The sequence below is a fragment of the Octopus sinensis genome, linkage group LG18, assembly GCF_006345805.1.
Source record: "Octopus sinensis linkage group LG18, ASM634580v1, whole genome shotgun sequence".
NCBI lineage: Eukaryota > Metazoa > Mollusca > Cephalopoda > Octopoda > Octopodidae > Octopus > Octopus sinensis.
In genome coordinates, this window is record NC_043014.1 from 22069936 (window position 1) to 22086865 (window position 16930).

General features: G+C 38.2%; 1 long non-coding RNA gene across 1 annotated transcript in view; it reads left to right on the forward strand.

Moving 5' to 3' along the window:
• Positions 1-16188, forward strand: part of LOC118766911 — an 86192-nt gene extending 70004 nt beyond the window's left edge. Inside the window, exon 2 of the long non-coding RNA XR_005002818.1 lies at positions 16067-16188. This is a non-coding gene — a long non-coding RNA (uncharacterized LOC118766911). The remainder of the gene's footprint in view (positions 1-16066) is intronic.
• Positions 16189-16930: the final 742 nt, after the last annotated feature.

Sequence of the window (16930 nt, forward strand, 5' to 3'; positions counted from 1 at the left end):
CTTAATGAAAAGGGAGAAAGAATTGTAGTATCCCAGAAGACCCACCTCAGTGGTGTAACGTGGGATATGCTGTGTGTGCGGGGTTTGCAAAGTGTGTGAACCATACAAAGAACCCCTTTATATACATGTGTTTGCTTTATTCGAAGGAACATTACGTTTGAGTGGAGGTGGTCAATTTGATTACCTTATAAAGCGGCCAAATCTCATACTACGCCATTAATCCACCTCGTATCAACTTCACTGTTCGTTATATTACAAACTTCAGTCGGTAGATGTCGGTAGATGCTTTCATTCTGAGGGTTGCTGTGCATGAGCAGGACAGCATTGCTGTTGTAGCTAAGCCGCGAGCAGCTCAGTTCTGCTGTTAATAATACGTGATTTGTTCATACTAATGATGATGGCTTCTTTTATTCTTAAGTTCCCAATGTTTCGTTCTGTGGCGTCAATGGAAACCTGAATATCGGAAATGATATTTTCGTAGTGTTTTCTGATGGAACACACATTAGCGTTGAAGTGTTCTTTAACCCGTTTGTGTATTTATCTGACAGTACGGCCGATGTAAGATTCATTACATTTACTATATGTTATTTTATAGGAGAGAAGGCCGGAAAGTGCCGGTCGCATATTCAGTCCCCATTCCACAGACTACACGGCAGATTGCAGCAGTTATTGTCTCGTTAAAATGTGACAGTTTAAAAAAACACGTTATTTTTTAATGTGGGGTTTTGTTAGGATGGTTAATGATTCCTGGTATTCTCAATAGAGGTTTATCGGAATTGCATGGTTTGGGTTTTTGCGTCATTTGCTTCGCTGCCTTTCGTGCGTATTCTATGGATCTCATATCTTATATAGGTCGTCTTAGTTCTGATGAATAGGGATGAATTATAATGCACAAATAGGCCCTTTAATGCCACTTTTCTGTGACAGTTAGTAGAGATAGACACCTTCTCTGTGGTTTTGTGTTCAAAATGAAACAGACAAGGAACTGGTCTTACTGGGGCATTCCACTTCAAATGGATCACTAAAAAAGCAGGGTGCTGAATACCTGTCGTTGCAGCAGTTTTCCAGGTCTGTAGGTGACATCATTACATTAACAGTCTCCCGCGAGGAGGCCATTAAAACACACCATATATTCAATAACATTGATGAACACGTGAAATTTGGAGAGTGAGTGAGGTAATGCAGGTGGGGGTAGATTACAGGAATGGGAAGAGATTTCATGGTAGGGTTCAACGGTAGGAGGACAAAGAATAGTGAAAGTAAAGGTGGACAGATGCAAGTATTTCGAGAGATAGGGGAGAAAATGGTAGGAAGTGTTGTGAATAAAGTGAGAGGCTGACAGAAAAGTGTAGAAGAAATAAGGAGAGTATATAAATGGGGGATAGGAAGTTCAGGGTGTGGAGAGAGTAGGTCCCAGAGGAGTATAGAAGGTGGTGTATAGAATGGTGTATAAAGGAGGGTGGTGTATAGAACGAGAATGGGAGAGTTGTAGAAAATGGTGAGAGCGAGTGACAAAAGAGTGTTGGAAGAATGTCGAAGAGGGTGGTGTACAGAGACTGAGAGAAAGGTGAAGTAAATATAGAGAGAGAACACAAGAGAAGTATAGAAGAGAAGAGAGGTTGGTGTATGCTTAAAAAGAATAACAGAGGGAGATGAAATGTAGAAAGTGAATGGGCGCAAGAGCTTACGTTAAAGATTCCGGTGACCAAAATAGCTATGCAGACACTCTAAGGTGTGAATATTTTTACGTTCGAAAAATTTCAATCATCAACTACTAGGCGTAGGAGTGGCTGTGTGGCAAGTAGCTTGCTTATGAACCACATGGTTCCGGGATCAGTCCCACTGCGGGGCACCTTGGGCAAGTGTCTTCTACTACAGCCTCGGGCCGACCAAAGCCTTGTGTGTGGATTTGGTAGACGGAAACTGAAAGAAGCCCGTCGTATATATGTATATATATATATATATATATATATATATATATAATATATATATATATATATATGTATGTATGTATGTGTGTGTGTGTTTGTGTGTCTATGTTTGTTCCCCCAACTTCTCTTGACAACCGATGCCGGTATTTTTACGTCCCCGTAACTTAGCGGCTCGGCAAAAGACACCCGACAGAATAAGTACTAGGCTTACAAAGAATAAGTCCTGGGGTCGATTTGCTCGACTAAAAGGCGGTGCTCCACCATGGCCACAGTCAAATGACTGAAACAAGTAAAAGAGTACTGTTGGTATTGCTATTGTTTCAATATAGGGCTGTTGTAGCTGTTTTGCTGTGTTGGTTAATAGTTATCTTTGTTATAATTGTCGCTACTTTCTGTTAGTTTTAACTGTAACATCAATATATATATATATATATATATATCATGTATGCATGCATGCATCCATCTACAAATATGTAAACTTTACAAGGCCATTATTTGAATTGTCTGATCCGGGAATTATTTTCCCTGACCTGACCATGCTTCACCGAGGTGTTCTATTGGCTTCAAATTCTGGCACAAAGCCAGCAATTTCAAGGAAGTGGGTAAATCGATTTCATCACTCCCTGACAATTATTTTATCGACTTCCGAAACGATGAAAAGTATAGTCGACCTTGGTTGAATTTGAACTCTGAACGTAAGGACGGGCAAAATGCCGCTAAGCATTCTGCCTGCCATGTTAACGATTCTGCCTGTTCACCACCTTAAACCAAAGAGTTCTATTAAGATCAGAACATGTCTGAAGATCTCACCTTCGCTGCCAGCGATCAGACTCATTCCCTCATTTATTCTTTTATTCTTTTACTTGTTTTAGTCATTTGACTGTGGCCATGCTGGAGCACCGTCTTTAGTCGAGCAAATCGACCCCAGGACTTATTCTTTGTAAGCCTATTACTTATTCTATCGAGTGTCTTTTGCCGAATCGCTAAGTTACGGGGACGTAAACGTATATCTCCATTCAATTTTTCATGTGTCCTCTTCTTTTCCCCTTTGGAGAATAATTTCACTAATGCAAATGACGTTTTTCTCATTACGTTTATAATATCACTCAAAAATTATTTTCGTCTTCTTTAAGTGTTGCAGTCTGCATACAACAACAACAACAACAACAACAACAGCAGCAGCAGCAACAGCAGTACACACATACATATCAGAAAGAGATGGGGAAGAAACGGGCAGACTAGTTCAGCATAAGGCTTTCCCCACTCTTTCCCCACTTCACACATACACAGACTACATGTCAATGTCCCAAAGAGCATTGCCATTACATTTTCCATGTATGACCGTCTTAAAAGTGTCTACAGACAGAGGAAGCCTGAATCAGACGCCTACCCAAATAGACCTAAGTCTTGGGTGGCCTGACCACTCTGAGCTAGTGAGATGGAACAACACTAGTGTTAGTAGCAGCAGCAGTAGTAGTAGTAATAGTAGTAGTAGTTGTAGTAGTAGTAGTAGCAGTAGTATTAGTAGTGGTGGTGATGGTAGTAGTAGTGGTCGTAGTGGTGATGATGGTGGCTGTAGTGATTGTGGTGGTAGTAATAGTAGTGGTGGTGGTGGTGGGGCAGCGGTGTAGTCATGGTGCTAGTGAAGATAAAGAAGTTGGTAATGATGGACATGTGTGTAGGCATCATCAGGTTCGGGATGATGATGAAGTTGATTGTAGTTGCAGCGATGGTGTAAGTGGCATTTGTGTTTCTCAAGTTAAAAGCTGGACAAATAACCTCTTCAGTTACCTTTTCCTCTCCTCATTATCTTCATATCGTCAAATATGACACGGTATTCCTCACACCGGATTCTTTCCTCCTCGTTCTACCCCGCTAACTCTAACCATAATCCTAACTTTAATCCCCCCCACCCCCGACTCCACTCTCTTTCCCTTAACTCTCTCTCCTTTCACTTACCCCTCCCCTTCCTCTTACTCCACTCCCCTTTTCCCTAACCCACTCTCCTTCCGGTAACCCTAGCCACTTCCCTCTCACACCACCCTACTTCTACTTGATCCAAAATTCTGTCCCCATTCTCCTTCCGCCATCTTACGCTTCTTTCTTTACTCTTCTTACACCCCCACACTCCCCTGTCAATCACATTCTTCATTTTCTTTTTTTAACCAATGACCTTTGAAGGTCCTCCAAGACACGAGAGATTGGAACAGTTAATGCCCCTGTTGCCATAATTCTCAGGTGAACTGGGCTGGTACTTTTTGTATCAATCTTGAAAGATTATTATTATTATTATTATTATTATTATTATTATTATTATCGTCGTCGTCGTCATCATCATCACCATCATTATCATTATTATCATTATTATCATAATAATATATTATTATTATTATTATTATTAAGAAGTTAGCGATAGTAGCATTTCTTGTGGATTTTTTTTAACGTTCTGAGTTCAAATTGCCTTTCGCCCTTTCAAGGTCGATAAAATGAGTACCAGCTGAACACTGGCGTCGATGTAATCAACTTAACTCCCTTTGAAATTACTAACTTTGTGCCAAAACCCGAAACCGCTATTATTATTATTATTATTATTATTATTATTGTTGTTGTTGTTGTTGTTGTTGTTGTTATTGTTATTGTTATTGTTGTTGTTGTTGTTGTTTGACTTTTTGCTTTGTATTTATACAAGTTGGCTCCAAGTCTCAACCAGAGACCTCAAGAGACAACAAGTTAGAAGTTCATGCTAGTGTTATGCCTAGGGTGTCATATATTTGGTTTTGTACATAGTATTGTTGTAGAGAATGTTAAAGAAAGCATAAGAAAATTATGAGTTTGTTTTAAAATTTGAGACTACATAGACGGTATTTTAGGTTGGATATGGGCAGTTCCCATGAGCACTATCTTGAATTTCTGCCATTTTGGAGTTTTCTGGTATCTGAGCTAGGTAGCAATCAGCCCCTTTTGCTATCATTCCTAAGGCACCTATGACAATAGGTATTGTTTTATTCTTAAGGTTCCACATTTTGCCAATTTCTATTTCAAGATCTTTATACTTGCTCAGTTTCTGGTAGGTCTTGACATATACATTTATATCGATTGGGTCAGTCATATCAATGAGGAAGCATGATTTTTGTCAGAAGTCTTTCAATATAATGTTTGGCATCTATCTTTTTGTCAGTTTGTTCTAGAGGAATGAGATGTGATCATTTTCAAGCACTGGAGGTGGTTTGTGTTCCTACCAGTTTTTTTATTTTGGGGCAGGTTCAGGTTTTTGCAAATTACCCAGTGAATATATTGTGCTGCTCTATCATGCCTGTGAGATACTCTGTAGGCACAAGAAGACTGCACATAGAGACAACATGATCGATGGTTTCGTTTTGTTGTTGACATACACGACATGGGCTACTGCTGTTCTTTAATATGTTGGCCTGGCAGTTTCTTGTAGGTAGACATTGATATTGGGCTGCTATGATAAACCTTTGTGTTTCAGATTTTAAGCCAGAAGCCACAAACCGTTGATGGGTAAGGGCTTTGTCAACCTCGGCACTATTAGTTCTCTTTGGGTATTTGCCATTGAGAGGTTTTTCTTGCCATTTATCAGTAAGAATATCTAAGGCAGCAGTTTTAGTACGGGTTTTCTTATGCTTAGCTTTTTCTGTGCTTGTTTCTAGTACGACTCATTCTGGAATTTGTTGTATTTGGAATTCACTTTGATATTCCTTTGTCTGTTTTATTACTGAGTATAATGTTTTCTTGTTTCATGCTTTGAGACAAGTTTTAACATCCAGTCATCAGAGTTTTTCAGATAGGTGTCTCGGCCAATTGTGGCAATCTTTATTGTTAATTCCAGTTGTAAAAGTCTACGGCCACCCTCTTTTCTTGGCAGGTAAAGTCGTTCTATATCTGCCTTAGGGTGATGCATTCATTGCATTGTCAACAATTATTATTATTATTATTATTATTATTATTATTATTATTATTATTATTATTATTATTATATTATTATTATTATTATTATTATTATTATTATTATTATTACTATAGACGTCGCACAATATACAATTTCATGAGGTTGTTGATTGAAGAGATTGTATCTACCGGGGGTTTGTACTGTTTGTCAAGTCACAGCAAGGATCTCAAACAGACAGTTCTTTAAGAACTGTCTATTTGAGATCCTTGCTGTAATATGCGTGCAGTTCCAAGTAATGCCGACTTTTGCAATAAGGTTTTCAGAAGTTTTTTCAGATTGGGTGGTATTAAACCCAATGACAATAGGAATAGCCTTATGTTTGACTCTCGTAGCTGCCGCGTCTTAACGATCTCAGTTATTAGGTCTCCATATTTATCAACCTTCTTCTTTCATGATGATATGTTGATCTCTTGGCATTGCCATGTCAATTATTAGGCACCCTTGTTTGTCCCTACTAAAACTTACTATCTCCGGCCTTCTGTGCTCTAACACCCTGTCTGTCTGGAAATCGCAGTCCCAGAAGATCTTTGCCTTCCCCTTTTTCTTCCATTATGTTCTCGGGTGTATGTTGGTACCAAGCACCCGTAACCTCATATCCATACTTATGGCATATTAGCCAGTGGAGGTTTTGGGCTATCTTGTCGTGTCTACGCTTGTACTCTTTCTGCGCAAGACATTATTATTATTATTATTATTATTATTATTATTATTATTATTATTATTATTATTATTATTATTATTATTATTATTATTATTATTATTATTATTATTATTATTATTATTATTATTATTATTATCATTATTATTATTATTGTGGATGATATCTCAAAACAAAGCAGTGTCGAACTGCCGAAGACTTTGTCTTTGCCTTCACCATTGTAACAAGAGAGAACGTGTTAAGTGAATTTCCCCGACTAAGAAGCGAAACTGCATCACAAATAAAACTACTGACTCTCCGACAAGTAACTATCACAGTACAGCGCGTGCAGGTGGATGATATGAGAGAAAAACATGTCGGTGATATTACAAAAATTGTTTTGTATTTAAACATACTGACATGTAAAACAAAGCGATGATATTTTCCACATTGGATATTTACAGATTCCACAAGCCATATCATCTTACATTATCATATTAATAAATGTAATGCCTGTTAACGGTCATTCAACCTGCTTTGTGCAGCATCAACCGGGTTAGATTCCAGTAGGTGGCGCCGTGACGTGAGGTCACCAGTGGGATATTGCCTTGGTGAAGCGAACGTTGAGGAAGATGTTTAAGACTTAAGCTCTCAGTCATAATACAGACGTTAGTATTTTATTCCAAATATACAGCAACGATCTATTTTCTTCAATACACTTAGTAGCTTATTCTCAGTATATAACTAATTTATAGTATATACCTTGTAGTTTATGTTTTGCTGCCTCTTCAACAATCGTTTTTAACTTTTTAGTGACCTATATCAGAAGTCGTAAGTTTCATTGTAACTAAAACATGAAAATTAGTGAATATAGAATACAATTACGTATATTATAACTAATGAAATATTTTGCATAATATAAAAGTAATGAGCTAAAAATTGTTTGGTTTGTGTCACGGTGCCTTTTTTTCTGTGCTCGCTCCTCCTAACTTTAGAACCTGGCTACCCCTCTGATATATATGTAAATCTCTAAATGTAAATTTTGTATTATTTGATTCTCTGAAGAATTGCTAATAGAAGATTTCTTATATGTTTATCCTACACGTACAATTTTGTAATTTGTATTAGCAAACAAAACATGTGTAATGGTGAATAAATAATACTAAAATCTTTTCCAATCTCCTTTTTTCATACATAATTACTCTGCAAAAAATATTTCCTAAATGTTCAACTCTTATGCGTATAACAACTACACACGGAATTGGAATATTGGAATAAGCAGATGTGTTTCAAGAGGACAAATCTTTGATTTGAACTCTACTTACATAATACACACACACACACACACACACACACACACACACACACACACACACACACACACACACACCACACATATATATTCATACATACACACTTATATACCTTAAGTTCAAACAAACGATATTGAGCATTAACAGATAGAATTAAAATATTTTTGTATAAATTCATTCGTATTAATACAAAATCCTATTTTACCATAAGAAAAACAAAATGCAGAGTGATATATGAAGGTGCATCACACACGTACGCACATACACAGGTATATACACACATACACACGCACGCATGCGTGCGTACAAACACACACACACACACACACACACACAAGCGCACATTCAGCCAAAGAGGGAGCCTTTCTGTCAATATTTCTCAGTTAGCACACTATTATCCTTAAAAATTATGGACACGTTGGCCAATATAGTTCTGGATATATAAGAATGTCTGGATAATTATGAGTCTACTCGATTAGGGCTAACCTATAAATAAACACGTAGAGGCACATGGCCTAGTGGTTAGAGCAGTGGATTTGCGGTCGAGGGATCGCGGGTTCGAATTTCAGTCCAGGCGATGTGTGTGTTTATGAGCGAAACACCTAAGCTCCACGCGGCTCCGGCAGAAGGTAATGGCGAACTTCTGCAGACTTTTTCGCCACGACTTTCTCTCACTCTTTCCTCCTGCATCTTGCAGCTCACCTGCGACAGACCGGCGTCCCGTTCAGGTGGGGAGCCTATACGCCAAGAAACCGGGAGACCGGCCCTTATGAGCCAGGCATGGCTCGAGAAGGAACAAACAATAAACACAATACAAACACGTACATGCATAGTCTGTAGAAAATGTGGACGTGAGAGATAACAGCAGTAAATTACATGTAATAGTTGTCTTTATTTTCTACGTAGCACTCGAAGTATAGATCTCTACCATCTTATATCGCACCATAATTAATGAAGTTAAATGACATTTGTTCAGTCCCCAAATTTTGCAATTACAGTTTTGATGGTACAACAATTCCTGGGCAAAATACTTCATAAGCTCTCTCTTTGCACACCAGGCTAACGATATTGTTTAGACTAATAAAGGACTCGAAGTATTCTTATGGTAAGATCCGAGGTTATAGTTTATCACCATTCTATATTGTAAATCTGTGTTTGCGCTCCAGTTACACAGAGTGATATACAAGACAAAATGGAAATAATGGTCATTACATATTTTTCCTTTATTGGAGTAAATTTGGCTTACAGCTGTTTCCAGTAATCGTTATAGGTTTGTTACTGATTAGGTTTCTCAAGTGATCAGTTGTTTAAGTTTAATACCTATAAAATTAATGCTATTTTTAGGTAGATCAACTTTTCTCAACTAATCAATAGACCAATTAAGTAAACCTATCAGTAACGAACCTATAATGACAACTGGAAACAGCTGTAAGCCAAATTTACTACAATAAAAAAGAATATGCAATGACCATAAACTATATATATATATATATATATATATATATATATAATATATATATATAACGGGAAGCTTTATGAAAATAAACAAAAGACGAAGGCAGGTGGAAGACAAACGAACAATTGTATTAGTATGGCGCTCAGAAATATAAATAAAACAAGTCTTTAACGTTTCGAGCCTACGCTCTTCAACAGAAAGATACACAGAGAGAGAAAAACACAGAAAGAAGGAGAGAAAAAAAATGCGTGCAGTAGCTAACGAATCAACATGGCGATCTGATTTCGGCCAGAGGTCAAAGATCAAACATGAGACGCGAGAGCGAAATAAGGAGATAATAGGGTTGATAAAAGGGTTGAGTGACCAGCTAAAAGTGCGTGGGAGGGGTCTGGATGTGTGTATGTATAGGTTGGTGTATGTATTAGTATGTATACGGGTGTGTGTGTTGTGTGTGTGTGTGTGTATGAGAGAGTATTAGTGCGTAAGATTGGTCTGGACGTGCGTATGTATGGGGTTGGTGTATGTATGTATGTATTAGTATGTATTAGTACGTATTGGTATGTATAGGTGTGTGTGTGTGTGTGTGAGAGAGTATAAGTGCGTATGCGGGGTCTGGACGTGTGTATGTATAGGGTTGGTGTAAGTATTAGTATGTACTAGTATGTATTAGTACGTATTAGTATGTATTAGTTGGTGTGTGTATTAGTATGGCACATCATATGTGATGTGATGTGTAAAGTCATGTGGTGTAGTGAGGAGAAGAGGGGGAGGGGAGAGAAGGGGAGGGGAGAAGAGGGGGGAGAGAAGGGGAGGGGAGAAGAGGGGGGAGAGAAGGGGAGGGGAAGAAGAGGGGGAGGAGAAGGGGGAAGAGGAGACGATGGGGGAGAAGGAAGGTGAGGAGGGGGATGAAGGAGGAAAGAGGGAGAGGGGGAGAGAGAGAAGGGGAGAGAGGGAGTGAGGGAGCAGAGGGAAGGGGAAGAGGGAGGGAGAAAGAGGGAAGAAGGGAAGGGGAGTAGGGGTGAAAGGATGAAGGACTGAAGAAGTAGGGGTCGGGGGGAGAAAGGATAGGTGAGGAGGGGGAGAGGGGGGTTAGATGAGGAGGGGGGGAGAGTTGAGACCAAATGGCGTATAAGAGCGAAGAGAGAAGATTAATTCCTGTTCACGGCGCAAACGGGAATCCGGATGGCCTCTGTGTAAGGACAAACCGAACACAGATAGGTGTTGCAAGGAGTGACCGGTGGAGCGGAAATGGCGTGAGACCGGTGTGTCGTTCGCAAGGTGGATGTCACGAAGGTGTTCCGCGAACCGGTCAGCCAAGCGGCGTCCCGTTTGTCCGATGTACAAGGAATTGCAGAGAGAGCAAGAGATGCAATAGATAATATTGCTGGAGGTGCAGGTGAAGGAGTGGATGATGGGATAGGGTCGATGGTGGGTGCTAGTGAGGCGGGTGGTGTTATATATATATATATATATATACATATATAAGTAGGTGAATATATATATATATATATATATATACATACATAAGTAGGTGAATGAATTATCCTATGTTTATTGTCAGCATGGAAAATTCGTTTAACCGAAACCTGGGTAGCAAATTCACGTCAGAAAACACGGTTGAAGCGACCTGTCAAGGGTAGAAATTTATGTGTTGTATATGAATAAATGAAAGAATGGAGTCGAACGAAGATGTTAACAAAATTCCTTTACTCTCGACACATGTTTCGAAGACAGCATATTTTCATTCCGAAGGAATAAAGGGTGCATTATGCAATCTTCTCATCAGGAAAGAAAAGGAGCCTCTCTCAACAACAAGACAAACAAAAATTTCGATGATTGCCTACATGGCAACCAAAGCGATAATGAGTGTTTTTTTTTTAAAATCCGTTATAAGCATTGACGTCAAAAATAGATAGTAGGAGGAAGTAAAAATAGGTAGGAGACAGTATGTTTGCTGTATGTATGGAAATGTGTGGGTGTGTGCTTGTGTTAATGAGTGCGTGTGTTTATGTGTGTGTGTATATAACTGCATTTGTGTCTGTGTGTGTGAGTGTGTGTGTGTGAGAGTGAGACAGACGTCAAAGATAGGTAGTAGTAAGGGAAGATATAAAGGAGTAATAGGTAGGGAAGGGGAAGTGTACGTTGATTGAAAGAATGTTCGGAGGCTTAGGGAAGAATTTCTCTATAGCAGTGGTGTGGTCGTGAAGCTAATTGTTAAAACCACAGTGACTATCGTTATAAGGGAAGGTTCGATTTAATTTGTTTTCCGAAAGGTATTACAAACCAGATACAGTTTTTTGTGGACTTTGAATTGTTCTTAGTGTGATTTGTGATAGTAAGGGGAAAATTTCTGTGTTGGAAATTTGGGGTTGCATGGCGCTTACCTCCCCTAGTCCGTAAAGAATTTATTTTATGTACAGGGGTGCTGGCACTATTAGAATTGAAATCATTATTCCTATTACGAGTAACTTTACTATCTTGAGAAGCAGATGTTGGTTTAGAATGAGCTGGGTCGATGTATGACACTTATTCCTTATAACCGGCTCTTGACAAAGCGGCGTTATAGAATTCTGATTTTTGGTTAAAGATGTCGACATTAGCAGATAATTTGGACAGTCTCAGAGATATGTTTTTAACTAAATTATCGGTAATTGGCTTGGCATGGTTACTAAAAATGCTGATATACTTAAGATTAGTGGAAGGTTTATGATAAGGGAAGTATGAGTTATTCTGCAGATTGAGGGTAATGTCCAAGAAGTTGGCTTTAGTTAATTCATCGTCAAAAACTATGCGCCAGCCCATTCTACTAAAAAACCTAACTAATTTGTTCTTAACCTTCTGTATTTTTTGGTTCGAAGCGTTTTGGAGGTAAAGCAGACAATCGTCGTGATAAAGACCTCCACAGATGTCCGGTAATTGGTCGGCCATTTCATAAAGAATATAAATTCCGACCAAATCGGCTATCTAGGCGCTGTCTGTACTTCCCATTAGTACATCAAACGCATTAGGGGTATCTCTACGGACCCACAACTTGCTATCAAACTATATGAAAGATTTCCTAGCTGTCAATATCACACTAATTTCCTCCCTGGAGAGGCCTGTCTTATTGTGTGCGTGCCGTAGGGCCTTATTATGTACAATAGGGTTGATTGAAGGATAGAAACTAGATATATCGAATTGTATAAATTTAGTGTTGGCCCCATCAGTAATAGAAGTAAACCAATCTACGACTTGAACAAAATTGGACCATAAGCTAAGTTTTAATTTATTAATTAATATAGGGATATACTTATCTAATATGTATTTACTAAGGGTGCCAATGTCTGAACTGGAAGGGCATATGAGCCGCAATGCTGGGTTGGTGTGAAAGTTCTGTTTGTGGTCCTTTAAGATGAATCTGGGTTGTCTGGGGTTCAATGGTTGCGTCTTCATCTGTAATCCGTAAGTCTCCATAATCTTCTTAGTTTCTAAGTTGGCCTGCCTGAGCGTATTCCTACTGGTGGTCCTGTAATTCTTATGTATCTCCCTTTTGAGCAGTTCTAAATAATGGCTCTTGGTAAGCTTATATGTGTTGCCGGTTTTATCCGATTGGACCAGGATGGAGTCTAATCTGTTTATATCTCTAGAGACTTTATCGAGGTATCTGAGGTGTTTATTCCTGGGAGGGGATTTATGAAATTTAATATTCCTTACGATGTCCCAAAGATCATCTTCGAATTTCTTCAATCTAGATAGCTGATTTGGTCGGAATTTATATTCTTTATGAAATGGCCGACCAATTCCCGGACATCTGTGGAGGTCTTTATCGCGACGATTGTCTGCTTTACCTCCAAAACGCTTCGAACCAAAGAATATAGAAGGTTAAGAACAAATTAGTTAGGTTTTTTAGTAGAATGGGCTTGCGCATAGTTTTTGACGATGAATTAACTAAAGCCAACTTCTTGGACATTACCCTCAATCTGCAGAATAACTCATACTTCCCTTATCATAAACCTTCCACTAATCTTAAGTATATCAGCATTTTCAGTAATCATGCCAAGCCAATTACCGATAATTTAGTTAAAAACATATCTCTGAGACTGTCCAAATTATCTGCTAATGTCGACATCTTTAACCAAAAATCAGAATTCTATAACGCCGCTTTGTCAAGAGCCGGTTATAAGGAAAAAGTGTCATACATCGACCCAGCTCATTCTAAACCAGCATCTGCTTCTCAAGATAGTAAAGTTACTCGTAATAGGAATAATGATTTCAATTCTAATAGTGCCAGCACCCCTGTACATAAAATAAATTCTTTACGGACAAGGGGAAGTAAGCGCTATGCAACCCCAAATTTCCAACACAGAAATTTTCCCCTTACTATCACAAATAACACTAAGAACAATTCAAAGTCCACAAAAAACTGTATCTGGTTTGTAATACCTTTCGGAAAAAAAATTAAATCGAACCTTCCCTTACAGTTCCGTGAAGCCGTTGCTAGGAACTTTCCCAGAAATTCTAGATATCATTCTATTATCAATTCCCGCAAAGTCAGAATCGCTTTCTCTAACACTAGGAATCTTTCACAAATTATATCTTCCCACAATACCAAGCTGCTAAACAAAGATTCTTCACCCGGCAGTTCCAACACTAATCTTACCAATTCCAACCCATCATACAATCATAATAATAGAAATAGTATTAACAGTACCAGCATTGGTAGCAGCGATAGTGTTAACAATAATAATATTAATAATAGTATTAGTCGGGTTAATAACATTGGTAGTGTCGATGGTAACAACAATAACGGTATTATTGTCGGTGATATTGCTGGTTGTAGTACAATTAATAATACTAATAATAATAGAAATAGTGTAGTTGTTAGCCCTAGTATTAATAAAAACAACAATCAAAACAATAAAAACTTCGTCTCGATCTCGGAGGACAACCCTAACAGAATAAAATTTTTGTCTAGTAATTCCAAAATTAAGAATTCCATTTACCAGTGTAGAATTTCTTCCGGTACCGATGTTTTCTTCTATATAGGAGCGTCCACTTCTCAGTTATCCAAGAGAATTTCTAACCACTATTCGACATTCAGAGATAGGAAAAAACGACATAGTTTAGGGCTAAGTAAATTAGTTTGGCGTCTTAAAGACAACAATATAACTTTCAAATTGGATTGGTTCATATTGTCTGTATCCTTTCCTTTTGATAAGGGCAGGAGATTTTGTAACTCTGAGCTCTTCCATATTCTTTTCGCTGAGGTTCCCCTAGTAAACACACTCATAGAAAAATCGTACAAATGTAAACATTGACAGAAACACACTTTCTACTCATATAAATGATAACGATAGTCACTGTGGTTTTAACAATTAGCTTCACGTCCACACCACTGCTATAGAGAAATTCTTCCCTAAGCCTCCGAACATTCTTTCAATCAACGTACACTTCCCCTTCCCTACCTATTACTCCTTTATAGCTTCCCTTACTACTACCTATCTTTGACGTCTGTCTCACTCTCACACACACAATCACACACACAGACACAAATGCAGTTATATACACACACACATACACACACACATAAACACACGCACTCATTAACACAAGCACACACCCACACATTTCCATACATACAGCAAACATACTGTCCCCTACCTATTTTTACTTCTTCCTACTATCTATTTTTGACGTCAATGCTTATAACGGATTTTAAAAAAAAAACACTCATTATCGCTTTGGTTGCCATGTAGGCAATCATCGAAATTTTTGTTTGTCTTGTTGTTGAGAGAGGCTCCTTTTCTTTCCTGATGAGAAGATTGCATAATGCACCCTTTATTCCTTCGGAATGAAAATATGCTGTCTTCGAAACATGTGTCGAGAGTAAAAGAATTTTGTTAACATCTTCGTTCGACTCCATTCTTTCATTTATTCATATATATATATATATATATATATATATATATATATATATATATATTATATATATATATATATATATATATATATATATATATATGTAGACGGGCTTCTTTCAGTTTCCATCTACCAAATCCATTCACAAGACTTTGGTCAGCCAAGACTATAATAGGAGATTCTTGCTCGAGGTCCACGCGGTGGAACTGTACCCGAAACCATGTGGTTGGGAAGCAGACTTCTTACTACACAGCCACGCCTGCATCTGTTGAATTAAATTAGTTTTTGTGTCATAAATGTTGCTGAGGTAAAAATAAGTGAAATAAACAAATGAAATTCGTCACCTGGTGGAGTGGCTGAAACTAGGTTTGTATTGATACAAGTTGAAACCATGTAGACAGCGATCAATTCTGTCGATTGTTTGCTTAAGCCGAGTGTTTGTTATAAAGAGAGTAAGAGCACATTTGGCGGGGTTCTACTGAAAAAGTCATGACTAGACAGCGTGCTCCTGCTGTCATCTGCTGAAAAAAACAGGTGAGAACTTGGAGTTCCACTTAATATAGCCACTATGGCCTATGCCTTGTTGCGAGATAAACATTTAGTTTAAATAAACGACACCAACTCCCTCACTCACTCAAGCAACACACACACACACACATGCACACACACACACACACACACACACACACACACACACACACACACCACTTTTGGACGCATGCATATGATGTTTTATATGTTTTAGTAAAGACGAAATTTTTGTGGACTATATGTATTTTTGTATTTTATAATATGCTATCTGATTGAGACGATGGACACCATTAATTAGCTTATATTCTTGTTTTTTTCTTCTTTTGACAGAATACATCTACGATCTGCAGCAATTGTCCAGGGAAGACTAAGGACAGCAAATGTGAGCAGAAACGAATCCAAAAACCTAATCTCCGGTGATATTGCAGAGATAATAAAAATATTAATATTAATAATTGTTATTTATTAATTGGCTTCGTTCATTGGACTGTGGCCATCCTGCAACGCGGTTTCCAGTAGTTTCAGTTAGTTTTATCAACTACCATACTTATTGCACACTATTATTTACTTCGCTAAATGCGGCAAGCTAGCAGAATTGTTAGCACGCTGGACAAAGTGCTTAGCGTTATTTCGCCTGCTTCTACGTTCTGAGTTCAAATTCCGCCGAGGTTAACTTTGCCTTTCCACCTTTCGATGTTGATAAAATAAGTTTCAGTGAAACACTGGGGTCGATTGTAATCGACTAGTCCCCTCCCCTAAAATTTCAGGCCTCGTGCCTTTAGTAGAAAGGATTATTTACTGATGTATAGCTGTCAAGACGCTAAGTTAACTTTTGATGCAACAACGGTATTTTAATTAGTGGTGTTGTGTCATGAACATATACACAGAAGCGCATACGCTCGCATGTATGTGTGTGTGTGGGTATAGATGTGTGTGTGTAGCACAAGGTTGTTCACCAGATCATCAGAACTGATGAGCTAGCTTTCTTTATCTACATTGATTTGTAAATATACAATTGCATTATATAATGTGTAGCACGCCTATTAGCGCACTGATGTAAAATAATTTATTGTACGCTTATTACTTTGTGACGAAGGCTACGAAACGGCTGTAACACTAAGGAAGACAAGTAGTTTGATGAATATATTCACCACTCATATCCCCTGACTTTTTACGAAATAATTTTATTAACAG